General features: G+C 50.2%; 1 protein-coding gene across 18 annotated transcripts in view; it reads left to right on the top strand.

Annotated features, from left to right (window-relative positions):
- Positions 1-24,885, top strand: part of ndst3 (N-deacetylase/N-sulfotransferase (heparan glucosaminyl) 3) — a 1,441,915-nt gene that overhangs the window by 1,207,148 nt on the left and 209,882 nt on the right. The gene's annotated exons all lie outside the window — the stretch shown is intronic.

Below are 24,885 nucleotides of genomic sequence, written 5' to 3'. Positions count from 1 at the left end.
ACTCGGCTATCCTTTCAATGAATGCCAACATTCCATTTTCCACCTTAATTACTTGCTGCTCCTGCTTGCCAACCTTTGTTGATTCATGTAACAAGGCATCCAAATCCCTCTACTATAGGCTTCTGCAGTCTCCCTCCAAGTAACATGCCATCACACTATCATCATTGAATCTCCTACTGTCAACATCCTGGGGGTAACCATTGACCAGAAACTAAACTGGACTAGCCATATTAATACTGTGGCTATACGAGCAGGTCAAAGGCGAGAAATCTGCAGCCAGTAACTCACCTCCTGACTCCCCAATCTGTCAACTATATAAACAGCACAAGACAGGAGTGTAATGGAATACCCTATACTTGCCTGGATGAGTGCAGCTCCAACAATGCTCAAGAAGCTCGACACCATAGGAGCAGAATTAGACCATTGAGCCCATCGAGTCTGCTCCGCCATTCAATCATGGCTAATAGGTTTCTCAGCCCCATCCTCCTGCTTTCACCCCTGATTCCATTATTAATCAACAACCTATCTATCTCTGTCTTAAGACACTCAGTGATTTGGCCTCCACAGCCTTCTGCGGCAAAGATTTCCACAGATTCAGCACCCTCTGGCAGAAGAAATTCTTCCTCATCTCAGTTTTAAAGGATCATAAGAACATAAGAACTAGGAGCAGGAGTAGGCCATCTGGCCCCTCGAGCCTGCTCCGCCATTCAATGAGATCATGGCTCATCTTTTGAGGACTCAGCTCCACTTTCCGGCCCGAACACCATAACCCTTAATCCCTTTATTCTTCAAAAAACTATCTATCTTTATCTTAAAAACATTTAATGAAGGAGCCTCAATTGCTTCACTGGTAGGGAATTCCATAGATTCACAACCCTTTGGGTGAAGATGTTCCTCAAAAACTCAGTCCTAAATCTACTTCACCTTATTTTGAGGCTATGCCTCCTAGTTCTGCTTTCATCCACCAGTGGAAACAATCACCCCGCATCTATCCTATCTATTCCCTTCATAATTTAATAATGTTTCTATAAGATCCCCCCCCCCCCCCCCCCCCGCCCCGCATCCTTCTAAATTCCAACTAGTACAGTCCCAGTCTACTCAACTTCTCCTCATAATCCAACTCATTCAACGTGGGATTAACCTGGTGAATCTCCTGTGATTGTTCCTTAAGTCTGAGGCTGTGCCCTTGGCTTCTACTTTTTCCTTATAGTGGAAACATCCTCTCCATGTGGGGCAGCAGGGTAGCATGGTGGTTAGCATAAATGCTTCACAGCTCCAGGGTCCCAGGTTCGATTCCCGGCTGGGTCACTGTCTGTGTGGAGTCTGCACGTCCTCCCCCTGTGTGCGTGGGTTTCCTCCGGGTGCTCCGGTTTCCTCCCACAGTCCAAAGATGTGCGGGTTAGGTGGATTGGCCATGCTAAATAGCCCGTAGTGTCCTAATAAAAGTAAGGTTAAGGGGGGGTTGTTGGGTTACGGGTATAGGGTGGATACGTGGGTTTGAGTAGGGTGATCATGGCTCGGCACAACATTGAGGGCCGAAGGGCCTGTTCTGTGCTGTACTGTTCTATGTTCTATGTCCACTCTTTCTCGGCCTCTCAGTATCCTATAAGTTTCAAGAAGTCCCCTCATCCTTCTAAACTCCAAAGAATACACACGCAGAGACGTCAACCACTCCTCATCTGACAAGCTCACCATTCCACTTCTGTGCCCACTCTCCTAGCCTGAACAAGTCCTTCTGCATTCCACCTGCTTCCTCAATGCTATCTGTATTGACACCATCCAGGACAAAGCAGCTCGCTTGATTGGCATCTCTTCCACAAGCATTCAATCCCAGCACCACTGGCGAACAGTGGCAACTGTGTATACCATCTTCAAGATGCACTGCAGGAACTCACCGAGGTTCCTTAGGCAGCATCTTCCAAACCCAGGACCACTACCATCTAGAAGGACAAGAGCAGCAGATATCTGGGAACACCACAACGGAAGGTTGCCCTCCAAGTCACTCACCATCCTGACTTCAATATATATCACCATTCTTTCATTGGCATCGGGTCAAATAGAACATAGAACATAGAACAGTACAGCACAGAACAGGCCCTTCGGCCCTCGATGTTGTGCCGAGCAATGATCACCCTACTTAAACCCACGTAACCCGTATACCCGTAACCCAACAATCCCCCCCATTAACCTTACACTACGGGCAATTTAGCATGGCCAATCCACCTAACCTGCACATCTTTGGACTGTGGGAGGAAACCGGTGCACCCGGAGGAAACCCACGCACACACGAGGAGGACGTGCAGACTCCACACACAGTGACCCAGCCGGGAATCGAACCTGGGACCCTGGAGCTGTGAAGCATTGATGCTAACCACCATGCTACCGTGAGGCCCCTACTACCGTGAGGCCCCTATATTTCCCTGTAATTCCTCCCTTACACCACTGTGGATGTACTTACACCTCAGGGACTGCAGTAGTTCAAGAAGACAGTTCATTACCTGGGGATAAACAATAAACTTTGTCTAACCAGAGACACCCACAACCCCTAAATGAAAAAAATACTACTTTTCTATTCTTCCTCCCAAAGTGGACAGCTTCACATTTCTCCATATTATATCCCATAAGCCAAATTTTTGCCCATAACTCAACCAACCTAAATCCTTTTTTAAACTCTTATGTCCTCTTCACAACTTACATCACTGTCAGAAAATATAACTACCATACATTCAGTCCCTTCATTCAAGTCATTCATATAAATTGTAAATAGTTGAGGCCCCAGCACTGATCTCTGAAGTACTACACTGGTAATAGCTTGTCAACCCGGAAATGACCCAATTAGTCTCACTCTCTGCTTCCTATTTGCCAACCAATACTGTGTCCTTGCACCTTTGATGTGGCACCTTATCAAATGCAAGAACATCACAATTACAGGACCCCCTTTAGCAACCTTGCTTGTTTCATCTGCTTACAATTCCAAACTATCAGTCAAAAATGAGTGGCACAGTGGTTAGCACTGCTGCCTCACAGCGCATGGGTTCGATTCTGACCTCGGGTGACTGTCTGTGTGGAGTTTGCACATTCTCCCCGTGTCTGCATGGGTTTCCTCTGGGTGCTCCGGTTTCCTCCCTGTGGTGAATGTAACTCCGTAATTCACACTGTATTGTATATACATGAGACCATGCATTTGTAAGCGCAGTTGCGTTGCCCGACCACTAGGGGGAGTAGTGCTGGGAATGCTTAGGAGTTTGTACAGGGCTCCGCCCATGACTCCTCCCCCTGGACTGCTGTATAAATACCAATGCTCAGAGTCAGTCGTTCAGTTCATCGAGAGTTCAACGCGGAACAGGCTGGCTCTGTTGTAAGTAGATTAAAACCACTGTTCATATCTTAAAGCACGTGTCTAGTGAATTGATGGTTCCATCACTCCCACAGTCTAAAGATGGACAGTGAATTGGCCGTGCTAAATTGCCCCTTAGTGTCCAAAGGTTACGGGGATAGGAAAGAGGAGGGCAGCTCTTTCGGAGGGGCGGTGCAGACCCGATGGGCCCAATGGCCTCCTTCTGCACTGCAGGGGTTCTGTGATCCCCTTTCAAAAAACCATGTGATGCTGCGTTATTATATCATGATTTTCTAAATCTCCTTAATAATGGATTCCAACAGTTTCCCTGTGATGGATGTTAGGCCAATTGGTCTATGATTTCCTGCTTTCTGTTTCCTTCCTTCCTTAAGTAGAAGTATGAGATTAGCGAATTCCCAATTCACTTGAACCTTCCCAGAATTTGTGAATCTTGGAAGATTACCACCAATGTATCTACTGCCTCTGCAGCTGCCTCTTTTCAGATCCTCGGATGAAAGCCAAAGGAACCTGTCCTTCTAATGGTTTTCCCAGTACCATTTCCCTGGTGATTGTGATGGTGGGGGTGGGGTGGGGTGAGGGGTTCATTCCTCTCTGCTGTTTTCCTCCTGATTTTCAAGTATTCTTAGCTTGGGTTCTGTTTGCCTTCATGGAAGAATTTAAATTAAGAGAAAGAATTATCAGTCTTGGCAATCACTCCCAAGCACCTCCACTGATGACATGCTTTTTTTTCCAAAATGGAGCTCATGAGCAGAACAGTTGTAGTTTGCGTTTTTACTCACTACTTTTGTATTCATCATTAAAGATAGCTTTCTTCACCAGATCAATCTGCCTGAGTTTGAACAAAGGGCAAAGTACAACTAAAAGTACAGCACAGGAACAGGCCTTCGGCCCTCCAAGCCTGCGCCGACCATGCTGCCCATCTAAACTAAAATCTTCTGCACTTCCTGGGTCCGTATCCCTCTATTCCCATCCTATTCATGTATTTGTCAAGATGCCTCTTCAACGTCACTAGCGTTCCTGCTTCCACCACCTCCTCCGGCAGCGAGTTCCAGGCACCCACTACCCTCTGTGTAAAAATCTTGCCTAGTACATTTCCTCTAAACCTTGCCCCTCCCAACTTCAACCTAATAATTGACCCCTCTATCCTGGGAAAAAGCCTCTGACTATCCACTCTCTCTATGCCCCTCATAATTTTGTAGACCTCTATCAGGTCGCCCCTCAACCTCTGTCATTCCAGTGAGAACAAACCGAGTTTATTCAACCTCTCACCATGGCTAATGCCCTCCATACCAGTTAGTTTTACATAAAACTCATTGCTGGTGTAAAACAAGCTGCCAATTTACAATCGATGCTCCTGGTAGAAAACCCATTTCACCCCAAAGAATCTTCCAAAACCTGTAGCCTGTTCGTGACATGTATGATTTATCAGCCCCATATTTAAGAATTATGACGTTATTGTCGTGTAAATTTTGCTGGAGGTCATGTGGAATGCCCACCACAATTACTTGCCTCTTCCAAAAGGCAAACATATTGTGCTGACGGGCCATTGTGCGTAAGTTATTTATTACAGATTACTTAATACTCATAAGCCATGTGATACAATATGTTGAATCTGTATAATACTTAAAAACAATTATACTAAAATTCTACAAGTTTTCTCCAGTTTGACGATGTAACTCTATCAGGCAGACAGAGGAATTCCTCGGGAAAGTGCATTTCTCATGGGTACAATGGACTCCTGCCAGTTATCTTTCAAGACTTAAATTTCATGGCCAATCATGTTAGAATCAGCACACAATAGATTAAAATATTCTTTGAAATATATTTCATACAGTTTGAATTGTAGTCAGGTTAACGGTAGACCTTCCTGACATGCTGTTATGTAGGGACAAGACAAATCGCAGTTTGTCCATGAATGTCGATTTGAACTCCAGGCAACTAAAGGATGAGTGGAAGAAAGAGTGATTGCATCACACATCCAACATACACAGAATGAGGCACGATACGTTTTGATGGCCGGGTCTTATTATCATATGATTGGCAAACTGTACAAGCTGTAGCTATCGGATGCGTGAGCAATTAATAGCTCTTCTGCAAATCTAATCGAGAAATAATAGCTTTGAGGTGAGGCAACCAAAGGATATAGGGGGAGATGAGGGCTTGTATAGGCTGTCAGAAGATCAGCCGGAGGAATTTTATGGAGCAAAGAACAGCCAATATTCTATATTGGTCTCTGAGTCCACCTGTATCTCTCACTGTTCCCCACCAGACTCTGTGTCCCTGTATCTCTCCCTGTTGCCCACCAGACTCTGTGTCCCTGTATCTCTCTCTGTTCCCCACCAGAATCTGTGCCCCTGTATCTCTCACTGTTCCTCACCAGACTCTGTGTCTTGTATCTCTCACTGATCCCCATCAGACTCAGTGTCCCTGTATCTCTCACTGTTCCCCACCAGACTCTGTGTCTTGTATCTCTCACTGATCCCCACCAGACTCTGTGTCCCTGTATCTCTCACTGTTCCCCACCAGACTCTGTGTCCCTGTATCTCTCACTGTTCCCCACCAGTCTCTCTGTCCCTGTATCTCTCACTGTTTTCCACCAGACTCTGTGCCCCTGTATCTCTCTCTGTTCCCCACCAGACTCTGTGTCCCTGTATCTCTCACTGTTCCCCACCAGACTCTGTGCCCCTGTATCTCTCTCTGTTCCCCACCAGACTCTGTGTCCCTGTATCTCTGACGGTTCCCCACCAGACGCTGTGTCCCTGTATCTCTGACTGTTCCCCACCAGACTCTCAGTGACCCTGTATCTCTCACTGTTCCCCACCAGACTCTGTGCCCCTGTATCTCTCTCTGTTCCCCACCAGACTCTGTGTCCCTGTATCTCTGACGGTTCCCCACCAGACGCTGTGTCCCTGTATCTCTCTCTGTTCCCCACCAGACGCTGTGTCCCTGTATCTCTGACTGTTCCCCACCAGACTCTGCGTCCCTGTATCTCTCACTGTTCCCCACCAGACTCTGTGTCCCTGTATCTCTCACTGTTCCCCACCAGACTCTGTGCCCCTGTATCTCTCTCTGTTCCCCACCAGACGCTGTGTCCCTGTATCTCTCACTGTTCCCCACCAGACTCTGTGTCCCTGTATCTCTCACTGTTCCCCACTAGACTCAGTGTCCCTGTATCTCTCACTGTTCTCTACCAGACTCTATGTCCCTGTGTGTCTCACTGTTCCCTACTAGACTCTGTGTCCCTGTATCTCTCACTGTTCCCCACCAGACTCTGTGTCCCTGTATCTCTCACTGTTCCCCACCAGACTCTCAGTGTCCCTGGATCTCTCACTGATCCCTACTAGACTCTGTGTTCCTGTATCTTTCACTGTTCCCCACCAGACTCTCAGTGTCCCTGTATCTCTCACTGTTCCCTACTAGACTCTGTGTTCCTGTATCTCTCACTGTTCCCCACCAGACTCTCAGTGTCCCTGTATCTCTCTCTGTTCCCCACCAGACTCTCAGTGACCCTGTATCTCTCACTGTTCCCCACCAGACTCTGCGTCCCTGTATCTCTCACTGTTCCCCACCAGACTCTGTGTCCCTGTATCTCTCACTGTTCCCCACCAGACTCTGTGCCCCTGTATCTCTCTCTGTTCCCCACCAGACGCTGTGTCCCTGTATCTCTGACTGTTCCCCACCAGACTCTCAGTGACCCTGTATCTCTCACTGATCCCCACCAGACTCTCAGTGACCCTGTATCTCTCACTGTTCCCCACCAGACTCTGTGTCCCTGTATCTCTCACTGTTCCCCACCAGACTCTGTGTCCCTGTATCTCTCACTGTTCCCCACCAGACTCTGTGTCCCTGTATCTCTCACTGTTCCCCACCAGACTCTGTGTCCCTGTATCTCTCACTGTTCCCCACTAGACTCAGTGTCCCTGTATCTCTCACTGTTCTCTACCAGACTCTATGTCCCTGTGTATCTCACTGTTCCCTACTAGACTCTGTGTCCCTGTATCTTTCACTGTTCCCCACCAGACTCTCAGTGTCCCTGTATCTCTCTCTGTTCCCCACCAGACTCTGTGTCCCTGTATCTCTGACGGTTCCCCACCAGACGCTGTGTCCCTGTATCTCTGACTGTTCCCCACCAGACTCTCAGTGACCCTGTATCTCTCACTGTTCCCCACCAGACTCTGTGCCCCTGTATCTCTCTCTGTTCCCCACCAGACTCTGTGTCCCTGTATCTCTGACGGTTCCCCACCAGACGCTGTGTCCCTGTATATCTGACTGTTCCCCACCAGACTCTGTGTCCCTGTATCTCTCACTGTTCCCCACCAGACTCTGTGCCCCTGTATCTCTCTCTGTTCCCCACCAGACGCTGTGTCCCTGTATCTCTGACTGTTCCCCACCAGACTCTCAGTGACCCTGTATCTCTGACGGTTCCCCACCAGACTCTGTGTCCCTGTATCTCTCACTGTTCCCCACTAGACTCAGTGTCCCTGTATCTCTCACTGTTCTCTACCAGACTCTATGTCCCTGTGTGTCTCACTGTTCCCTACTAGACTCTGTGTTCCTGTATCTCTCACTGTTACCCACCAGACTCTCAGTGTCCCTGTATCTCTCTCTGTTCCCCACCAGACTCTCAGTGACCCTGTATCTCTCACTGTTCCCCACCAGACTCTGCGTCCCTGTATCTCTCACTGTTCCCCACCAGACTCTGTGTCCCTGTATCTCTCACAGTTCCCCACCAGACTCTGTGCCCCTGTATCTCTCTCTGTTCCCCACCAGACGCTGTGTCCCTGTATCTCTGACTATTCCCCACCAGACTCTCAGTGACCCTGTATCTCTCACTGTTCCCCACCAGACTCTGTGCCCCTGTATCTCTCACTGTTCCCCACCAGACTCTGTGCCCCTGTACCTCTCACTGTTCCCCACCAGACTCAGTGTCCCTGTATCTCTCACTGTTCTCTACCAGACTCTGTGTCCCTGTATCTCTCACTGTTCCCCACTAGACTCAGTGTCCCTGTATCTCTCACTGTTCTCTACCAGACTCTGTGTCCCTGTATCTCACTGTTCCCCACTAGACTCTGTGTCCCTGTATCTTTCACTGTTCCCCACCAGACTCTCAGTGTCCCTGTATCTCTCTCTGTTCCCCACCAGATTCTGTGTCCCTGTATCTCTCACTGTTCCCCACCAGACTCTGTGTCCCTGTATCTCCCCATGTTTGCCCACCAGACTCAATTTCCCTGTATCTGTCACTGTTCCCCACCAGACTCTGGGTCCCTGTATCTGTCACTGTTCCCCACCAGACTCTGTGCCCCTGTATCTCTCTCTGTTCCCCACCAGACTCTGTGTCCCTGTATCTCTCTCTGTTCCCCACCAGACTCTGTCCATGTATCTCTGACGGTTCCCCACCAGACGCTGTGTCCCTGTATCTCTGACTGTTCCCCACCAGACACTGTGCCCCTGTATCTCTCTCTGTTCCCCACCAGACTCTGTGTCCCTGTATCTCTCTCTGTTCCCCACCAGACTCTGTCCATGTATCTCTGACTGTTCCCCACCAGACACTGTGCCCCTGTATCTCTCACTGATCCCCACCAGACTCTGCGTCCCTGTCTCTGTTCCCCACCAGACCACAGTGTCCCTGTATCTCTGACTGTTCCCCACCAGACTATCAGTGACCCTGTATCTCTCACTGATCCCCACCAGACTCTCAGTGACCCTGTATCTCTCACTGTTCCCCACCAGACTCTGTGTCCCTGTATCTCTCACTGTTCCCCACCAGACACTGTGCCCCTGTATCTCTCTCTGTTCCCCACCAGACACTGTGCCCCTGTATCTCTCTCTGTTCCCCACCAGACACTGTGCCCCTGTATCTCTCTCTGTTCCCCACCAGACACTGTGCCCCTGTATCTCTCACTGTTCCCCACCAGACTCTGTGCCCCTGTATCTCTCTCTGTTCCCCACCAGACTCTGTGTCCCTGTATCTCTCACTGTTCCCCACCAGACACTGTGCCCCTGTATCTCTCACTGATCCCCACCAGACTCTCAGTGCCCCTGTATCTCTCACTGTTCTCCACCAGACTCTCAGTGCCCCTGTATCTCTCACTGTTCCGCACCAGACTCTGTGTCCCTGTATCTCTGATGGTTCCCCACCAGACTCTGTGTCCCTATATCTCTTACTGTTCCCCACCAGACTCTGTGCCCCTGTATCTCTCTCTGTTCCCCACCAGACTCTGTGTCCCTATATCTCTTACTGTTCCCCACCAGACTCTGTGTCCCTATATCTCTTACTGTTCCCCACCAGACTCTGTGCCCCTGTATCTCTCTCTGTTCCCCACCAGACTCTGTGTCCCTGTATCTCTGATGGTTCCCCACCAGACTCTGTGACCCTGTATCTCTCACTGATCCCCACCAGACTCTCAGTGACCCTGTATCTCTCACTGTTCCCCACCAGACTCTGTGTCCCTGTATCTCTCACTGTTCCCCACCAGACTCTGTGTCCCTGTATCTCTCACTGTTCCCCACCAGACTCTGTGTCCCTGTATCTCTCACTGTTCCCCACCAGACTCTGTGTCCCTGTATCTCTCACTGTTCCCCACTAGACTCAGTGTCCCTGTATCTCTCACTGTTCTCTACCAGACTCTATGTCCCTGTGTATCTCACTGTTCCCTACTAGACTCTGTGTCCCTGTATCTTTCACTGTTCCCCACCAGACTCTCAGTGTCCCTGTATCTCTCTCTGTTCCCCACCAGACTCTGTGTCCCTGTATCTCTCACTGTTCCCCACCAGACTCTGTGTCCCTGTATCTCCCCATGTTTGCCCACCAGACTCAATTTCCCTGTATCTGTCTCTGTTCCCCACCAGATTCTGTGTCCCTGTATCTTTCACTGTTCCCCACCAGACTCTCAGTGTCCCTGTATCTCTCTCTGTTCCCCACCAGATTCTGTGTCCCTGTATCTTTCACTGTTCCCCACCAGACTCTCAGTGTCCCTGGATCTCTCACTGATCCCTACTAGACTCTGTGTCCCTGTATCTTTCACTGTTCCCCACCAGACTCTCAGTGTCCCTGTATCTCTCCATGTTTGCCCACCAGACTCTGTGTCCCTGTATCTCTCTCTGTTCCCCACCAGACTCTGTGTCCCTGTATCTCTGACGGTTCCCCACCAGACGCTGTGTCCCTGTATCTCTGACTGTTCCCCACCAGACTCTCAGTGACCCTGTATCTCTCACTGTTCCCCAGCAGACTCTGTGCCCCTGTATCTCTCTCTGTTCCCCACCAGACTCTGTGTCCCTGTATCTCTGACGGTTCCCCACCAGACGCTGTGTCCCTGTATATCTGACTGTTCCCCACCAGACTCTGTCCCTGTATCTCTCACTGTTCCCCACCAGACTCTGTGCCCCTGTATCTCTCTCTGTTCCCCACCAGACGCTGTGTCCCTGTATCTCTGACTGTTCCCCACCAGACTCTCAGTGACCCTGTATCTCTGACGGTTCCCCACCAGACTCTGTGTCCCTGTATCTCTCACTGTTCCCCACTAGACTCAGTGTCCCTGTATCTCTCACTGTTCTCTACCAGACTCTATGTCCCTGTGTGTCTCACTGTTCCCTACTAGATTCTGTGTTCCTGTATCTCTCACTGTTCCCCACCAGACTCTCAGTGTCCCTGTATCTCTCTCTGTTCCCCACCAGACTCTCAGTGACCCTGTATCTCTCACTGTTCCCCACCAGACTCTGCGTCCCTGTATCTCTCACTGTTCCCCACCAGACTCTGTGTCCCTGTATCTCTCACTGTTCCCCACCAGACTCTGTGCCCCTGTATCTCTCTCTGTTCCCCACCAGACGCTGTGTCCCTGTATCTCTGACTATTCCCCACCAGACTCTCAGTGACCCTGTATCTCTCACTGATCCCCACCAGACTCTCAGTGACCCTGTATCTCTCACTGTTCCCCACCAGACTCTGTGCCCCTGTACCTCTCACTGTTCCCCACTAGACTCAGTGTCCCTGTATCTCTCACTGTTCTCTACCAGACTCTGTGTCCCTGTATCTCTCACTGTTCCCCACTAGACTCAGTGTCCCTGTATCTCTCACTGTTCTCTACCAGACTCTGTGTCCCTGTATCTCACTGTTCCCCACTAGACTCTGTGTCCCTGTATCTTTCACTGTTCCCCACCAGACTCTCAGTGTCCCTGTATCTCTCTCTGTTCCCCACCAGATTCTGTGTCCCTGTATCTCTCACTGTTCCCCACCAGACTCTGTGTCCCTGTATCTCACTGTTCCCCACTAGACTCTGTGTCCCTGTATCTCTCACTGTTCCCCACCAGACTCTGTGCCCCTGTATCTCTCACTGTTCCCCACCAGACTCTGTGCCCCTGTACCTCTCACTGTTCCCCACCAGACTCAGTGTCCCTGTATCTCTCACTGTTCTCTACCAGACTCTGTGTCCCTGTATCTCTCACTGTTCCCCACTAGACTCAGTGTCCCTGTATCTCTCACTGTTCTCTACCAGACTCTGTGTCCCTGTATCTCACTGTTCCCCACTAGACTCTGTGTCCCTGTATCTTTCACTGTTCCCCACCAGACTCTCAGTGTCCCTGTATCTCTCTCTGTTCCCCACCAGATTCTGTGTCCCTGTATCTCTCACTGTTCCCCACCAGACTCTGTGTCCCTGTATCTCCCCATGTTTGCCCACCAGACTCAATTTCCCTGTATCTGTCACTGTTCCCCACCAGACTCTGGGTCCCTGTATCTGTCACTGTTCCCCACCAGACTCTGTGCCCCTGTATCTCTCTCTGTTCCCCACCAGACTCTGTGTCCCTGTATCTCTCTCTGTTCCCCACCAGACTCTGTCCATGTATCTCTGACGGTTCCCCACCAGACGCTGTGTCCCTGTATCTCTGACTGTTCCCCACCAGACACTGTGCCCCTGTATCTCTCTCTGTTCCCCACCAGACTCTGTGTCCCTGTATCTCTCTCTGTTCCCCACCAGACTCTGTCCATGTATCTCTGACTGTTCCCCACCAGACACTGTGCCCCTGTATCTCTCACTGATCCCCACCAGACTCTGCGTCCCTGTCTCTGTTCCCCACCAGACCACAGTGTCCCTGTATCTCTGACTGTTCCCCACCAGACTATCAGTGACCCTGTATCTCTCACTGATCCCCACCAGACTCTCAGTGACCCTGTATCTCTCACTGTTCCCCACCAGACTCTGTGTCCCTGTATCTCTCACTGTTCCCCACCAGACACTGTGCCCCTGTATCTCTCTCTGTTCCCCACCAGACACTGTGCCCCTGTATCTCTCTCTGTTCCCCACCAGACACTGTGCCCCTGTATCTCTCTCTGTTCCCCACCAGACACTGTGCCCCTGTATCTCTCACTGTTCCCCACCAGACTCTGTGCCCCTGTATCTCTCTCTGTTCCCCACCAGACTCTGTGTCCCTGTATCTCTCACTGTTCCCCACCAGACACTGTGCCCCTGTATCTCTCACTGATCCCCACCAGACTCTCAGTGCCCCTGTATCTCTCACTGTTCTCCACCAGACTCTCAGTGCCCCTGTATCTCTCACTGTTCCGCACCAGACTCTGTGTCCCTGTATCTCTGATGGTTCCCCACCAGACTCTGTGTCCCTATATCTCTTACTGTTCCCCACCAGACTCTGTGCCCCTGTATCTCTCTCTGTTCCCCACCAGACTCTGTGTCCCTATATCTCTTACTGTTCCCCACCAGACTCTGTGTCCCTATATCTCTTACTGTTCCCCACCAGACTCTGTGCCCCTGTATCTCTCTCTGTTCCCCACCAGACTCTGTGTCCCTGTATCTCTGATGGTTCCCCACCAGACTCTGTGTCCCTGTATCTCTCACTGTTCCCCACCAGACACTGTGCCCCTGTATCTCTGACTGTTCCCCACCAGACTCTGTGCCCCTGTATCTCTCTCTGTTCCCCACCAGACTCTGTGTCCCTGTATCTCTCACTGTTCCCCACCAGACTCTGTGCCCCTGTATCTCTCTCTGTTCCCCACCAGACTCTGTGTCCCTGTATCTCTCACTGTTCCCCACCAGACACTGTGCCCCTGTATCTCTGACTGTTCCCCACCAGACTCTGTGCCCCTGTATCTCTCTCTGTTCCCCACCAGACTCTGTGTCCCTGTATCTCTCACTGTTCCCCACCAGACTCTGTGCCCCTGTATCTCTCTCTGTTCCCCACCAGACTCTGTGTCCCTGTATCTCTGACGGTTCCCCACCAGACGCTGTGTCCCTGTATCTCTGACTGTTCCCCACCAGACTCTCAGTGACCCTGTATCTCTCACTGTTCCCCACCAGACTCTGTGCCCCTGTATCTCTCTCTGTTCCCCACCAGACTCTGTGTCCCTGTATCTCTGACGGTTCCCCACCAGACGCTGTGTCCCTGTATCTCTCTCTGTTCCCCACCAGACGCTGTGTCCCTGTATCTCTGACTGTTCCCCACCAGACTCTGCGTCCCTGTATCTCTCACTGTTCCCCACCAGACTCTGTGTCCCTGTATCTCTCACTGTTCCCCACCAGACTCTGTGCCCCTGTATCTCTCTCTGTTCCCCACCAGACTCTGTGTCCCTGTATCTCTCACTGTTCCCCACTAGACTCAGTGTCCCTGTATCTCTCACTGTTCTCTACCAGACTCTATGTCCCTGTGTGTCTCACTGTTCCCTACTAGACTCTGTGTTCCTGTATCTTTCACTGTTCCCCACCAGACTCTCAGTGTCCCTGTATCTCTCACTGTTCCCTACTAGACTCTGTGTTCCTGTATCTCTCACTGTTCCCCACCAGACTCTCAGTGTCCCTGTATCTCTCTCTGTTCCCCACCAGACTCTCAGTGACCCTGTATCTCTCACTGTTCCCCACCAGACTCTGCGTCCCTGTATCTCTCACTGTTCCCCACCAGACTCTGTGTCCCTGTATCTCTCACTGTTCCCCACCAGACTCTGTGCCCCTGTATCTCTCTCTGTTCCCCACCAGACGCTGTGTCCCTGTATCTCTCACTGTTCCCCACCAGACTCTCAGTGACCCTGTATCTCTCACTGTTCCCCACCAGACTCTGTGTCCCTGTATCTCTCACTGTTCCCCACTAGACTCAGTGTCCCTGTATCTCTCACTGTTTTCTACCAGACTCTATGTCCCTGTGTATCTCACTGTTCCCTACTAGACTCTGTGTCCCTGTATCTTTCACTGTTCCCCACCAGACTCTCAGTGTCCCTGTATCTCTCTCTGTTCCCCACCAGACTCTGTGTCCCTGTATCTCTCACTGTTCCCCACCAGACTCTGTGTCCCTGTATCTCCCCATGTTTGCCCACCAGACTCAATTTCCCTGTATCTGTCTCTGTTCCCCACCAGATTCTGTGTCCCTGTATCTTTCACTGTTCCCCACCAGACTCTCAGTGTCCCTGGATCTCTCACTGATCCCTACTAGACTCTGTGTCCCTGTATCTTTCACTGTTCCCCACCAGACTCTCAGTGTCCCTGTATCTCTCTCTGTTCCCCACCAGACTCTGTGTCCCTGTATCTCTGACGGTTCCCCACCAGACGCTGTGTCCCTGTATCTCTGACTGTTCCCCACCAGACTCTCAGTGACCCTGTATCTCTCACTGTTCCCCACCAGACTCTGTGCCCCTGTATCTCTCTCTGTTCCCCACCAGACTCTGTGTCCCTGTATCTCTGACGGTTCCCCACCAGACGCTGTGTCCCTGTATCTCTCTCTGTTCCCCACCAGACGCTGTGTCCCTGTATATCTGACTGTTCCCCACCAGACTCTGTGTCCCTGTATCTCTCACTGTTCCCCACCAGACTCTGTGCCCCTGTATCTCTCTCTGTTCCCCACCAGACGCTGTGTCCCTGTATCTCTGACTGTTCCCCACCAGACTCTCAGTGACCCTGTATCTCTCACTGTTCCCCACCAGACTCTGTGTCCCTGTATCTCTCACTGTTCCCCACTAGACTCAGTGTCCCTGTATCTCTCACTGTTCTCTACCAGACTCTATGTCCCTGTGTGTCTCACTGTTCCCTACTAGACTCTGTGTTCCTGTATCTCTCACTGTTCCCCACCAGACTCTCAGTGTCCCTGTATCTCTCTCTGTTCCCCACCAGACTCTCAGTGACCCTGTATCTCTCACTGTTCCCCACCAGACTCTGCGTCCCTGTATCTCTCACTGTTCCCCACCAGACTCTGTGTCCCTGTATCTCTCACTGTTCCCCACCAGACTCTGTGCCCCTGTATCTCTCTCTGTTCCCCACCAGACGCTGTGTCCCTGTATCTCTGACTATTCCCCACCAGACTCTCAGTGACCCTGTATCTCTCACTGATCCCCACCAGACTCCCAGTGACCCTGTATCTCTCACTGTTCCCCACCAGACTCTGTGTCCCTGTATCTCTCACTGTTCCTCACCAGACTCTGTGTCCCTGTATCTCTCACTGTTCCCCACCAGACACTGTGCCCCTGTATCTCTCACTGTTCCCCACCAGACTCTGTGCCCCTGTATCTCTCACTGTTCCCCACCAGACTCTGTGTCCCTGTATCTCTCACTGTTCCCCACTAGACTCAGTGTCCCTGTATCTCTCACTGTTCTCTACCAGACTCTGTGTTCCTGTATCTCACTGTTCCCCACTAGACTCTGTGTCCCTGTATCTCTCACTGTTCCCCACCAGACTCTGTGTCCCTGTATCTCCCCATGTTTGCCCACCAGACTCAATTTCCCTGTATCTGTCACTGTTCCCCACCAGACTCTGTGCCCCTGTATCTCTCTCTGTTCCCCACCAGACTCTGTGTCCCTGTATCTCTCACTGTTCCCCACCAGACTCTGTGCCCCTGTATCTCTCTCTGTTCCCCACCAGACTCTGTCCATGTATCTCTGACGGTTCCCCACCAGACGCTGTGTCCCTGTATCTCTGACTGTTCCCCACCAGACACTGTGCCCCTGTATCTCTCACTGATCCCCACCAGACTCTGCGTCCCTGTCTCTGTTCCCCACCAGACCACAGTGTCCCTGTATCTCTGACTGTTCCCCACCAGACTCTCAGTGACCCTGTATCTCTCACTGATCCCCACCAGACTCTCAGTGACCCTGTATCTCTCACTGTTCCCCACCAGACTCTGTGTCCCTGTATCTCTCTCTGTTCCCCACCAGACTCTGTGTCCCTATATCTCTTACTGTTCCCCACCAGACTCTGTGCCCCTGTATCTCTCTCTGTTCCCCACCAGACTCTGTGTCCCTGTATCTCTGATGGTTCCCCACCAGACTCTGTGTCCCTGTATCTCTCACTGTTCCCCACCAGACACTGTGCCCCTGTATCTCTCTCTGTTCCCCACCAGACACTGTGCCCCTGTATCTCTCTCTGTTCCCCACCAGACTCTGTGTCCCTGTATCTCTCACTGTTCCCCACCAGACACTGTGCCCCTGTATCTCTCTCTGTTCCCCACCAGACACTGTGCCCCTGTATCTCTCTCTGTTCCCCACCAGACACTGTGCCCCTGTATCTCTCTCTGTTCCCCACCAGACACTGTGCCCCTGTATCTCTCACTGTTCCCCACCAGACTCTGTGTCCCTATATCTCTTACTGTTCCGCACCAGACTCTGTGTCCCTGTATCTCTGATGGTTCCCCACCAGACTCTGTGTCCCTGTATCTCTCACTGTTCCCCACCAGACTCTGTGTCCCTATATCTCTTACTGTTCCCCACCAGACTCTGTGCCCCTGTATCTCTCTCTGTTCCCCACCAGACTCTGTGTCCCTGTATCTCTCACTGTTCCCCACCAGACACTGTGCCCCTGTATCTCTCACTGTTCCCCACCAGACTCTGTGCCCCTGTATCTCTCTCTGTTCCCCACCAGACTCTGTGTCCCTGTATCTCTCACTGTTCCCCACCAGACTCTGTGCCCCTGTATCTCTCACTGATCCCCACCAGACTCTCAGTGCCCCTGTATCTCTCACTGTTCTCCACCAAACTCTCAGTGACCCTGTATCTCTCACTGTTCCCCACCAGACTCTGTGTCCCTGTATCTCTCACTGTTCCCCACCAGACTCTGTGTCCCTGTATCTCTCACTGTTCTCCACTAGACTCAGTGTCCCTGTATCTCTCACTGTTCTCTACCAGACTCTATGTCCCTGTGTATCTCACTGTTCCCGACTAGACTCTGTGTCCCTGTATCTTTCACTGTTCCCCACCAGACTCTCAGTGTCCCTGTATCTCTCTCTGTTCCCCACCAGATTCTGTGTCCCTGTATCTCTCACTGTTCCCCACCAGACGCTGTGTCCCTGTATCTCCCCATGTTTGCCCACCAGACTCTGTGTCCCTGTATCTCTCACTGTTCCCCACTAGACTCAATTTCCCTGTATCTGTCACTGTTCCCCACCAGACTCTGGGTCCCTGTATCTGTCACTGTTCCCCACCAGACTCTGTGCCCCTGTATCTCTCTCTGTTCCCCACCAGACTCTGTGTCCATGTATCTCTGACGGTTCCCCACCAGACGCTGTGTCCCTGTATCTCTGACTGTTCCCCACCAGACACTGTGCCCCTGTATCTCTCACTGATCCCCACCAGACTCTGCGTCCCTGTATCTCTCTCTGTTCCCCACCAGACGCTGTGTCCCTGTATCTCTGACTGTTCCCCACCAGACTCTCAGTGACCCTGTATCTCTCACTGATCCCCACCAGACTCTCAGTGACCCTGTATCTCTCACTGTTCCCCACCAGACTCTGTGTCCCTGTATCTCTCACTGTTCCCCACCAGACTCTGTGTCCCTGTATCTCTCTCTGTTCCCCACCAGACTCTGTGTCCCTATATCTCTTACTGTTCCCCACCAGACTCTGTGCCCCGTATCTCTCTCTGTTCCCCACCAGACTCTGTGTCCCTGTATCTCTCACTGTTCCCCACCAGACACTGTGCCCCTGTATTTCTCACTGATCCCCACTAGACTGTCAGTGCTCCCTCATCTCTTGCTATTCTCTGTAAAACCGGAACAACGAATGAAATATAGCACCACCAATAAAAAAAATAACAGAAATCATCTGATATCAACGATGAATTCCAAGGTGCCCATTTGTTTGGATTGAGCCGATCTATTATGTGATATTGATTGATTTTTGCCTCACCTTTGTTCTGTTAGTTTGCAGTGTCATGAGAAGCATTGTTTGACCACCTTGAACAATAATAATCAAGCAATCTCTATGATGAAATTGAATAGATTTTCAAAGTTTAAATTATGGATAAGCTGTAGCTTGTCCAGAATATTAATCATTTGAACCCTCCAGCCGTTGAATTTCATCATTTCTTTTCAGTGTGTGCAATTTCTGCCTCCATTCATCTTGGTTGATTGCATATGCATTTCTGACATAGATTATTATAAAACAGATCCCTAGAAATGTAGAGATGTAGAGTCCTTTAGGTATGTGCAAAAAGGACTTACTTCGCTGTGAAACTCTTTTCTATCTCAGAGGTGAGAAACTGGGATTGACCAACTTCTTTCAATTTCAGAATGGTTTCAAAAAGAGTGGTTGCAGAGAGAATGTTTGTTCTTGTGGGGGGGGGGGGGGTCATAACTGGAGGCCTTCAATATAAGATAGTCAGCTTGACGTCCAATATAAAATCCTGAAGAAACTACTTCACTCAAAGAGTGGATAGTGGTTGAAACAAATAGTATGATTGCATTTGGTGGGACATGGGACAAGTGTTCGAGGGAGAAGGGAATAGATTGTTGTGATGGTAAACGTGGCTGAGAAAACAAGGGAGGAGGTATAAACACCACCATGGACTGATCGGCCCAAATGGCCTGTTTCAGTACCGTATTTTCTTTGTAATCCTACGCAACATGCGTTATCTTCTTCTTGAATTGTCTGCCTGACCCACAACCTCCACTACAGATAGAGCAAGGAAACCGGCCATGACTTCCATTCCATTGGGACATCAAGCCCCAACCTGATCCACACTGACCATCCAGCCAACTGAGCCAACCGACACCCCCAAGCACCCCCAACCTCGCCACACCCCAAAGGAGTCTGAGCTACCTCGACCACATACACTTTGATATGCATGCTATAGTCTGGAGCTATGGATAGTGATGGTCGAGGTTCTAATTTTTTCCATCACATGGTTGACCAGGAATCTCTCCCCTTCTTACCCCTACAGTGACATATGTTGAAAGGTTGATGCTCAGCCTTTTTACCAGTTATGAATACATCTCCTTTGGCCATCAAGTCCCAGAGTGTGACTTGAACCCAGATGTTCTGACTTAGAGGCAGGGTCACTTCCCAGTGCATCACAAGATCTCTGTCAACTTATTTTTAATCAACAATGGAGAGAATTATGGAAGAAACTGTGATGTAGGTCATCCCGAGAGCATCTCACCAACAAGGACTCTTACATCAGACTCCTATTTATTGACTGCAGCTCTGCCTTCAACACCATAATCCCAGCCAAGTTCATATCAAAGCTCCAAACCTAGGACTTGGCTCCTCACTCTGCAACTGGATCCTTGACTTTCTGACCCACCGATCATAATCAGTAAGAATAAGCAACAACACCACCTCCACAATAGTCCTTAATACCGGGACCCCGCAAGGCTGCGTGCTTAGTCCCCTACTATACTCTCTGCACAGACACGACTGTGTGGCAAAATTTGGTTCCAATTCCATCTACAATGTTGCTGATGACAGGACCATAGTGGGTTGGATCTCGAATAACGACGAGTCAGAATACAGGACTAAGATAGAGAACCTAGTGGAGTGGTGCAGCGACAACAATCTAGCCCTCAATGCCAGCAAAACTAAAGAGCTGGTCATTGACTTCAGGAAGCAAGGTACTGTACACACCCCTGTCAATATCAATGGGACCGAGGTGGAGATGGTTGGCAGCTTCAGATTCCTGTGGGTTGCACATTACCAAATATGTGTCCTGGTCCACCCACGTCGACGCTACCACCAAGAAAGCACAACAGTGCCAATAATTCCTCAAGAAACTAAGGAAATTCGGCATGTCTACATTAACTCTTACCAATTGTGCAGCTGCACCATAGAAAGCATCCTATCTGGCTGCTTCACAGCCTGGTATGGCAACTGCTCGGCCCAGGACCGCAAGAAACTTCAGAGAGTTGTGAACACAGCCCAGTCCATCACACAAACCTGCCTCCCATCCATTGACTCCATCTGCACCTTCCGCTGCCTGGGGAAAGCAGGCAGCATAATCAAAGACCCCTCCCACCTGGCTTACTCACTCTTCCACCTTCTTCCACCAGGCAGGAGATGCAAAAATCTGAGAACACGCACAAACAGATTCAAAAGCAGCTTCTTCCCCGCTGTTACCAGACTCCTAAACGACTCTCTTATGAACTGATCTGATTAATACGACACCCCTGTATGCTTCACCTGATGCCGGTGTTACATTGTGTAGCCCCATTATGTATTTTCTTTTCTTTTATTTCCATAAACTTAATGATCTGTTTGAGCTGTTCGTGGAAAAATATATTTCACTGTACCTCGACACATGTGACAATAAGCAAAGCTAATCCAATCACCATCTTCCTGAGCATTTTTTACAGTTTAAAAGAAAAGGGTAAGGACAAAACGATTCACAAAGTGAAAATATTGGAAATGCAAAAGGACATTTAAAATTGATGTGCAGTGCTAGAATTTAAGCTGCCAGCATTGGGTTTCAATGTGGGGTCAGCGGAGGGCATGTCAGCTGTAAGATGGCCTTTTGCCACCTACCTGCCCACCCAGACCAGTTTGAATATTACAGGTGGTGGTAGAGATGTCTGGTGATTTGCTTACCCTTGGACTTAATAGCTGCTAAAGCGCCTCATCCTGCCCTGTTGGGATTTTACCCAGAGTTTGGGGTGGGGGGGGGGGGGGGGGGGCGGGGGGGGGGGGGGGGGCGGGGGGGAGGAAGGGGAGGTCCATACCATATGTAATGAACTCCAATTAGCTTTATTGGTTGGTCAATTGGAGTATGAGCTCCCTCAATGCCCATATAATCACCTGTGTAGGCTTTGTGAGCCAGTCTTAAGTTGACTGGACTGCTAGCAGCACTGTTTGTAGCTGCTCCTGTAATATCGTTATTGTAAATAAATATTGGTGTGGTGACGGAACTCCTGCCTCCCGTGGATTACTACAATGGCGACGAGGGAAACTACGAATTTTGCGAAGACCAGCTGCCGCACTCGTAGGGTAAGCCTTGCCATTTTAAAAATGCCGTTTTTTGGGAGGTTCGAGGCTTTCGACCCGGCTATTGAGGACTGGTCCCAGTATGTGGAGAGAATGTGTTACTTCTTCCGTGCAAATTATATACTGATGGACGAAAGGAGACGGCTTATCCTGCTGTCGGCATGCGGACCCTCCGCTTTTGCCATTATATGTAGTCTGACTTATCCCGATGCGCCGGACACGAAAACTTTCCAAGAAGTAACGGAATTGGTGAAAGAGCACTACGACCCAAAACCACCCCTCATTTTGCATAGGTACAGATTCTACACAGCGAAGCGGGAAGACAGGGAGTCAGTCACGAATTTCTTGACCCGCCTGAGAAGGCTGGCGGAAAAATGTGAGTTCAGCCCGACGCTAAATGAAATGCTTCGGGACCGGTTAGTGTGTGGTATAAACAACCTCACAATACAGAAACGCCTGTTGGCGGAAACTGAGCTAGACTGCAGGCAGGCGTTACAGCTCGCACTGTCCCTAGAAAAGGCAGCAAGTGGGGCGCAGGAACTACAGGGCACGCCAATGGAGGTAGATACCTCTGAGAGGGACTACCACAACGGGTCCTGCTGCCAGATAGCCGCTCTCATGAAAAATCTGAGGAATAGAGGGAAAAAGGAAAACCCCAGAACTGCCCCCAAGTCTGCCAGGACTAACTGGAGACAGAGGGAAGTACCGGCTGAGGCTTCCCCAACAGAGAAGGACCGTTTCTGGCACCGGACAGAGTGGGGTAACAACGACAGAAAGCCTAGAAGGAGGTGGCAAAAGAGGAATAGCAGGTGGGGACGCAGGGAAGTACACAACCTAGACGCCCCATCCTCCTCCGAAGGGGAACAATTATATAATATTACAACGAAGAAAGCAGAACCCATTAGGATTACCCAACGGGTGAACGGACGGCCGACAATAATGGAAATAGACACGGGTGCGGCTGTATCAGTAATGGGAGTGGCAGCATTTAGAAAAATCAAAGATGGACTCCAGCCACTAACCCTAACAAAAACATCGACAAAACTTAAAACCTACACGGGGGAACCCCTGGAAGTTCTAGGCACGACTCATGTACTTGTGGAATATGAGAAACAATTGCTCAGATTACCGTTGACGATAGTAGAGGGCTCCGGACCGAGCTTAATTGGACGGAACTGGCTGAAAGACCTAAAATTAGATTGGGTGAAAATTTTCCAGAGTGGAAGCGGGCAGTTGAGTGGAGTACTCCAAAAATACCCAGAGGCCTTCCAGGAAGGTTTGGGGGAAAGCAACTTTGCACGTGGACCCAGAAGCCCTTCCTAAATTTTGTAAGGCCAGGCCGGTACCTTTTGCATTAAGGAAGAAAGTAGATGACGAAATAGAAAGGTTACGGCGCGACGGCATTATCAGACCAGTACAGTTCTCGGAATGGGCAGCGCTTGTGGTACCAATTTTGAAGCCAGACGGCTCGATACGTCTCTGTGGAGATTTCAAACAGACAGTAAACAAATACGCACTGCTGGACAAATACCCAATCCCGAAAATAGATGACCTATATGCCAAATTGGCAGGTGGGCTTTTGTTCACGAAACTAGACATGAGCCACGCCTACCTGCAGTTAAAACTGGACAAGGGCTCCCAGAAGTTCGCTACGATCAACATCCTGAAGGGCCTTTTTCGTTATACTAGGCTACCTTTTGGAGTGTCATCAGCCTGCGCTATATTCCAGCATACGATGGAAAATATTCTGCAGGGACTACCGCAGGTGGCGATTTATTTGGACGATGTCTTAATCACGGGTAGGACAAACAGGGAACACTTAAGGAACTTGGAGGAAGTGCTCAGGCGTTTCGCAAAGGCAGGCGTAAGGCTAAAAGGGAAAAATGTGTTTTTCTGGCCCCACAAGTGACGTACCTGGGATATAAAGTAGACGAGTCAGGCTTACATCCATTAGAAGACAGAGTAAGGGCAATAAAAGAAGCCCCAGCTCCCACCACGGTCCAGGAGTTACGATCATTTCTAGGGTTGGTAACCTACTATGGAAAATTTATTGAAAATAGGGCGTCCATCATAGAACCCCTCCACCTGCTACTAAAAAAGGGGCAAGAATGGAAATGGTCCACCCGCCAAAACCGAGCATTTAGGGACATTAAGGAACAGCTGTCATCCGAAAATGTCCTAGAGCATTATGACCCAAGGAAGGGGTGGTTGGTCACTTGTGATGCATCCCCCTACGGGGTAGGAGCCGTCTTAGCCCATAGAGGAAGGAATGAGGAAGAACGGCCAATAGCCTATGCTTCGAGGACCTTGGCCATGGCTGAGAGGAAGTACGCCCAAATCGAGAAGGAAGGACTGGCGGTGATATTCGCAGTAAAGAAATTTTACCAGTATCTGTACGGGCGGAAATTCACAATAGTGACGGACCATAAGCCGTTATTAGGGTTATTAAAAGAAGACAAGTCAATACCCCCGATTGCATCAGCTAGAATCCAACGCTGGGCGTTGCTACTGGCGGCATATAGATACGTTCTGGAGCACAGACCGGGAACGCGAGTAGCACATGCAGATGCTTTGAGCAGACTTCCCCTCCGCCCTAAATACCAAAAGTAGAGGAGACAGTAATGACTCTAAATTTTTTAGACACCCTACCAGTAGACGCACAACATATTCGGTTGTGGACGCAAAAAGACCCAGTTTTAGCCAAGATGAAGCATTTACTGCTAACAGGGGAACTGGAAAGACCAGTGGAGCCCCAGATGCACCCATACTGGAGCAGAAGGGACCAAATAACCGTAGAAGACGGTATTCTATTATGGGGAGCCCGGGTAATTGTCCCAGCTCAGGGCCGTCAGGCAATCTTAACTGGGTTACATCACAGACACCCAGGGGTGTCTAAAATGAAGATGCTAGCTCGAAGCTACGTTTGGTGGCCAGGTTTGGACACAGACATAGCAGCCTTGGTACGTCGGTGCCAGGAATGCCAACAGGGACAAAGAGTGCCACCAGCGGCGCCATTGCACCCGTGGGAATGGCCAGGCAGACCGTGGACCCGCCTGCATATTGACCATGCCGGCCCTTTCATGGGCTCAGTGTTTTTGGTGATAGTGGACGCCCACTCCAAATGGTTGGACGTCCACCGGGTAAACACGGCAAGCACAGCATCGACAATTGAAAAGCTCAGGGCCTCGTTTGCAACACATGGACTTCCGGAGGTATTGGTGTCGGACAACGGAATGGCATTCACAAGTGGGGAATTTGGAAAATTCCTGAAGGAAAACGGAGTGCGTCACATCAAAACCATCCAGCGACCAACGGCCTGGCAGAGAGAGCGGTCCAGACACTTAAAGCGGGACTC

The sequence above is a fragment of the Scyliorhinus canicula genome, chromosome 3 (assembly GCF_902713615.1).
Source record: "Scyliorhinus canicula chromosome 3, sScyCan1.1, whole genome shotgun sequence".
NCBI classification, from domain to species: domain Eukaryota; kingdom Metazoa; phylum Chordata; class Chondrichthyes; order Carcharhiniformes; family Scyliorhinidae; genus Scyliorhinus; species Scyliorhinus canicula.
Note: the sequence above shows the minus strand (reverse complement) of the source record. Positions and strands in the feature narration are given on the sequence as shown.